This window comes from Gavialis gangeticus, unplaced genomic scaffold (genome assembly GCF_001723915.1).
Source record: "Gavialis gangeticus isolate Ggan-Ray unplaced genomic scaffold, GavGan_comp1, whole genome shotgun sequence".
Classification (NCBI taxonomy): Eukaryota; Metazoa; Chordata; order Crocodylia; family Gavialidae; genus Gavialis; species Gavialis gangeticus.
In genome coordinates this window covers 34,219,542-34,225,707 of record NW_017729028.1, presented here as the reverse complement: position 1 = coordinate 34,225,707, position 6,166 = coordinate 34,219,542, and the positions used below count along the sequence as shown (strand labels likewise).

The window sequence follows — 6,166 nt, the reverse complement described above, 5'->3', positions numbered from 1 at the left end:
AGTAGCACATTTTGGCCCAGCGCTGCCTGTTTTAATGTTCCCCACGTGCAGTTTATGGTGCCACAAACCACACAACCCTGCGCATCTGAACACAGGCTGGGAGTTTTAGTTCAGTTCATTCCAAGGAATTTTTGAAGACATAGATCCGAATTTGAGCTGTGTTAAATGAGTGAAAATTTACTGCATTTTTCTTTATCCCCATTTTTCTCTCATATTCAGAGATGAATCATTTCAGTGGAAGCTATGAGAAGCAGCTAGCTGTGCTAATCTGAAGTCCATCAGAAGGCAGGGTAGAGATGCACCTTTATAAGATATATGAATAGTGCACAAGCTCTTGTGAACCCAAGTTCACTTCATCAGGAGCTGACTGGAAGCTGTGCCATCCCAATGTCTTCATCATAAGACCATCTTGCGTGAAAGGGGGTGCATGTGTGTTTGTGGGTGTGCAAGATTCACTGCTTTCCACCAGTTTTTAGACCCATCTTGGTTGAGTTGTTTTTTTTTTTTCTCCTTGAAACCACAGTAAAAAGTCCTTCACAATTTACACAGCAATGTAAATCAGATTTTGCAGAGGGTAAAGGCACTTAAATGAACAATGACATCTTAACACTAACGAGCAAATGAGATTAACTGTTTACACAAGTGAAATCCCAAGCCCGGAGACACTGCTGGACATCGGGAGCCTGTGCTATATAAACAGTCACTCCATTCAATAATCTTTAATAACTGCAGCAAAACTGAGAACAAATATTGCAAAAGCAAATATTAACAGTTCTCCAGCTACCTAAAGGGAGAAAAAAGTCGAAATACAGCAGCAAATAGGATTTGTAGATGGCATAAATAGTAAAAGGTTTATTCCAGCAGGCTCATTCAAACCCAGAAATGGCACTGAGGGTCTATTGGCTTCAGTGGGACTCAGGCTCCAAAATAACATCTGCTTTTGTATTCTGACAAGCAGGATTTTTTCCCTTCTAAATTTCTGGAGTTCATACCCCCACCTACCTTTGCAAGAGAGGTATAGAGCAGGGGTCGGGGAGCCAGAACTGCACACTCCTGGCCTTGATAACAACTCTGTAGTAACATGCAAATCTGATGTGACCCAGCTGCATCTCATTTCCCCAAGCCTAATTTGCAAGGGTGCTGCAAAGATTAATTGGCTGAGGATTGCAGAGTGCTCCAAGACTGGGAAGTGCTGACCAAATGCTACGTCTCATTACTCTCCAGGTAAGACAGAAGGCAAATAAACAAACGCAGCCAAACCATATAACCTGGTAAAAACTGGCATGGTTACTCATTGCGCTTAAACACATACATCCTTATCCTTAGAGCCAGCAGTGGAAGGGGCCTTGGTTTTAATTCATGAGTTGAAACCCATCACTGCTGGTTCTTTATCATCTGAACCTTCTCTGACATGCCATCTCTCTCAGGAAAGACTCAAACAGCACAATGCACCGAACTGCCTTCCATCCAACCACCTCACCAAACTCTGCTACCAGTGATAAGGGCAGCGTTTCCATTATGATATCCAAAAGCTTTTTCCCCAGTTTGAGATAGGGGTCAACAGTGGTTCTTTCCAAGGATGCTTCTAGCCGGTGTACAGCTCTTCAAAAGAAATTAAAGGGAGTAGTGTGGGCGTGGGATGGCTCCATCAAGAGGTTGTGGCATACAGAGGGTTTTTTTTGCCTGCTGCTCACTGTTTGGGACCTGGCACAGATCAATGACTGTATGTTATAACCACCTGGACCAGACACAGACATTACACCTTTACCAGCATAAGTTATCAAAAACTGGCCTATACCTATAACAAAAGTTCAGTGCACACAGACTGGTTTAAAAATGGCAGAACCTGGCCTAAGATGTAACAGAGTATCCCCTACAAACAGAGTTTGTAGACAGCCACAAGATCACCTCTCAGCCTTCTCTTGCAGAGGCTGAAGAGATTCATAGGATCTTACCTGTAGGCCCTCAACCATATGAGCAGCCCTCCTCTGAACCCTTTCCAGGTTATCCACTTCCCTCTTGAAGTGCGGCACCCAAAACTGGGCACAGTACTCCAACACCACGTAGAGAGAAAGTATTACCTCCCTACACCTGCTACTGCATGACAGAGCATGGTTAGCCTTAGTTATTACCTCATCACATTGTTCAACATACCTCATATTCATTTTCGCATCAGCTATGACTCCAAGATCCCTTTCCATTGCTGTGAATGGCACTACCCAGTCCATAGATGTATTGGTGATTTCCCCCCCCCACATGCAGCACTTTGCACTTATATTTGTTAAATTGCTTCCTACTCTGATCTGCCCACTTCCCCAGTCTATCCCAGACCCTCCACCTGAATCCTCCCCCCTACCCTCTAGTGTGTTTGCTATACCCTATAGTATCATAGTACTTAGGCTTGGAAGGGACCTAAACAGACCATCAGGTCCAACCCCTGCCCTGGGCAGGAAGGGGTGCTGGGATCATATCACCCCAGTTAAATATCTGTCCAGACCACAACAGAGATAGCTGTCATTTAAGATCTTACATTATGCAAACCTGTCACACACAGACACACATTACACTCCAGATGGGACTTGAACCCACAATCCCTGGCTTAGGAGGCCAGTGCCTTATCCATTAGGCCACTGGAGCTCTATTGAGCTGCAATCTTCCACCCATCTGATCACTTGAACCCAACTCTGCCAGTCTTGCTTGGAGCAGTGCCTTAAACCATGAGTGTTTCCACCAGAATCTGAACCTTTACTTTTAATCTGTCATCTTTCCCCCCACGCCAGCCCTGGGTTTGTCTGCTTAGATTGTAAAGAGCAGGAGCTGTCTTACTCTGTCTGTACAGAACCGACCCTAGTAGTGCTCCAACTCTGAGCAATGCCTTCATCCTCCTTCAATGCAAAATGACAGCAAGAACCATCGGTCCTACCCACCCTTATTCAAACTCAAGCTTCAAGACAGTGAGAAACACGCACTGGCCTGGAATCTGTTTTATGTGGTCAGTGGTTATTAGCTAGAGGACTCCACTCTGTCTTTTCGGTAATGCAGGATTTCTCAGTGTCTGCCCAATCTGCAGCCTTTCAGATTGTGCTTTCAAACACAATGTCCTGTTTAGTCCTAGCACATCAACAACATGCTTTCTTAGCCTATCTGTATGCATTATCTACTGCTGTAATGTATCATGTACTAAATCCCAGCATCATTACAGGTAAATACTCAGGTTTAAATGCAAACGTAATTTCATAATGTTGTACAGCCAGGAAGAATAATTCAGGAAATAGAGCCAGCTCCATCTGATAGCAGAATCTGACTGGAACTTGGAGTGTTTGGATCAAACACACGGCCCTGCTGGGTTACAAAGGAAGACGACGGTATCTTTATTGTCATCACTAAAAACAGCTATCTGCCAGAAAGGTAAAAAGGTGAAGATGGGGCTTACACACACACACACACACACACACACACACACACACACACACACACGCGATAGTACAAAACAACAGGATAAAGCTATAGGTCATCTGACAAAGAGAACTTCAGCCCATGAAAGCTTCTGATAGATAGGTAGATAATATCTATATGTTTTATTTTGAATGCTTTTTGTTAAACCCGGCAGATTTTCTCATTCAGGCTGAACCACAAGATCTGATCCTGCAAGTATGCCTGGGCTTAACTTAAAACTTCATGAAGACAGCGGGACTACTCATGCAGACAATTAAGCAAGTACCTGTTTTGCAAGCTTAGGGCCTAACAGAAGATATGTACACATGGGAGATGGGTGCAGACCACAGCAGAGGAAGGTAGGCGGAAGATGAATCTGATGGTATTGGGAACAGATGGTTGTGCGCAACTGCTACGAGGAGTCTGTACAAGTGTGCAAAGTGAGTTTAAAGAAGAGTGCACAAGAGATGCTAATGAGGTGAAAAGATTAAAGACACGAATGTGAGGACCATTCTTAAATTCTCACCAAAATACCAAGCACTGAACAGGGGTCACCAAGCGTTAACAGCATGAGCAACCACAGTTTGAGCTCCAGAATCAAACATCTGCAACTAAGGGCTGTGACAAATCACATGCTGTCTGGGTTGGCATGGAGGGGAACCTGTAGCATCCCTGCCATGTGTTACATGAACTTACCTTCTCTAATCATCAGGCAAGAGGAAGGAGGGACAATCTAGTCTTTTCTGCCCTCGAGTGCTGCCCAGTGCCCTCCGGTCCAAATTGTAAAAATTATTTTAAAGAGGCAGAGAGCCATGTACTGACATTTCTAAAATGGGAATCTCATTGCAATAGGTGTTAGCAGCTTTTGACAATACACTAGGGGCCGGATCCAAAGGTAAAAAGACTTAAGTAGCATTTAGCTACATAGGGCCAGAATTGCAATCCTGAAAACTCCCCTCTCCTGCCGGAGCTATCTAAACACCATAGAGGCCTCTGTTTTCCTAAGGAACTCAAGTCCTGCCTCTGTACCAACCCAGAAGCACTTAGGGTTTTGCAGAGCTGAACAGCCCAGTGTCTAGTTCAGTGATTCTCAACCTTTTTAGATCCCTCGTTAGACTCAAGGCACCCCTCAGAAATCGCTGGCTCTTAGTTTTCCCTACTTTTTTGACTACAGAAAATTACCAGAGCAATTCTTTTGCTGCAAAGAAAGACCGCAAGTCAAAATGTTTTTAAGACTATGGATTCCTATTGAAAACTCTTTGTTTTAATTTGTAAATCACATTTGCACACCTAACAGTGCTAACATTGCTTGGCACCTCGCTGGATGGTCAAGGATCACAAAATAGCACACCCTGGTTGATAATCACTGGCCTAGTTCATGACAAAGCCAATCTGGGATCCAAAGACTAGGCAGTCCTCTGCCTGTCCCCCTCTTGGCCCATCCATACATGCAGGCACGCGCACTTGCAGGAGCTCAAATAGCAGCAGCACAAATTTGTGCTGGAGATTTGTGCTTCAGCATATGTGCCTGAACATGCACTTTGGTGTGGGACAATTGTGCCACCTGGGGCAAACTGACCCTGCCCAGCTCCTGCCAGATCTGCAGCCAAGGGGAGCTGAAGAATGTATAAAAAGGTAGCAGCATAAAAAGCTGCCCTGGTGAGCAGCTCAGGAACTTCTGAGGCCTGGCCAGGTGACATATGGGGACACTAGCCCCCCTGTGCCAGCTGGACTGCTGCAGCATCCTTGACCTAGAGTGGCCCTTGCACCCTCTACCCAGTGCAGCAGTGTGGCAGTGGGAGCTGATGCCTGGCTGTGACCTGCTGCCATCTACGACAGCATCTGCCCCCTTGGACCTGCAGCCCCATGTCTGCATGCCTGCCAGACCTGGACGGGGACTGCTCAGCTGCCTGGGCTGTGGCATGGGCACTGTAGCAGAATCGCCTGCACCTTTGGGCCACCTGTCAGTGGGCTGTGGCTGCACAGTTGGCCTTTGTGCAGCACTGCTACTGTATGTGCCCCGACCCTGCCATCTGGGCAGCTTTCGCCTAGAAGACATGCTTATTGTGGTGGCCTGCTTTGAACTGTCAAAGCATGTCATCCTGGCCCCAAATGGCTAGGAGGTCAGCCACGCCATTTGCCCTCCACCTGAGTCCCCAGTGCCAGCCCCGGGCAGGCTCCTCTGCCTGGGTCCTGCCACTTGCCTCACTAGTGGGAATCCCGGTGTTCTCTGTTTCAAAATTGCAAATTTTCAGATGAAAAAACCCCAAATTCACTCTTTAAAATACCTGCAAATCCCTGCTTTTCTATGTTTAAAATTAAATGCCACTCTATATATACATATATATATAGAGAGAGAGAGAGAGGGAGAGAGAGAACATGATCCATTGGGCAATGTTTTATTGATATATTTACAACTTAAAAGCAATTTGGAAGCCGACCAGTGCCTCTATCATCATAATAAAATAACTTCTAAATATCAATATGCTTTGGTGTTTGCTTTTGGTTTTATTGTTATAGAAAAATCAGAGCTCCCCCTGACCCCTTTACTAACCAGGGTGTGGGGACAGCTGCCCCTGCAGCCACAGCCCCTGCCAGCAGCTCCCGTTGGCAGCTGGGCACTCAGGGTATGAGATGTGGGGGGGGTTGTGAGGTTTGCAGGAGCAGGGTGGGAAGGGGAGTGAGGGGGTGGATGTGGGGTTCTTGAGTGGGTGCCAGTGTGTGTGTGGGG

General features: G+C 46.1%; 1 protein-coding gene and 1 non-coding gene across 14 annotated transcripts in view; both read right to left on the bottom strand.

The window, feature by feature from the left end:
• Positions 1-6,166, bottom strand: part of PKHD1 (polycystic kidney and hepatic disease 1 (autosomal recessive)) — a 484,191-nt gene that overhangs the window by 339,009 nt on the left and 139,016 nt on the right. The window lies entirely within an intron of this gene.
• Positions 2,565-2,637, bottom strand: TRNAR-CCU. Its single transcript has one exon. It is a non-coding gene; the product is annotated as a tRNA-Arg (tRNA).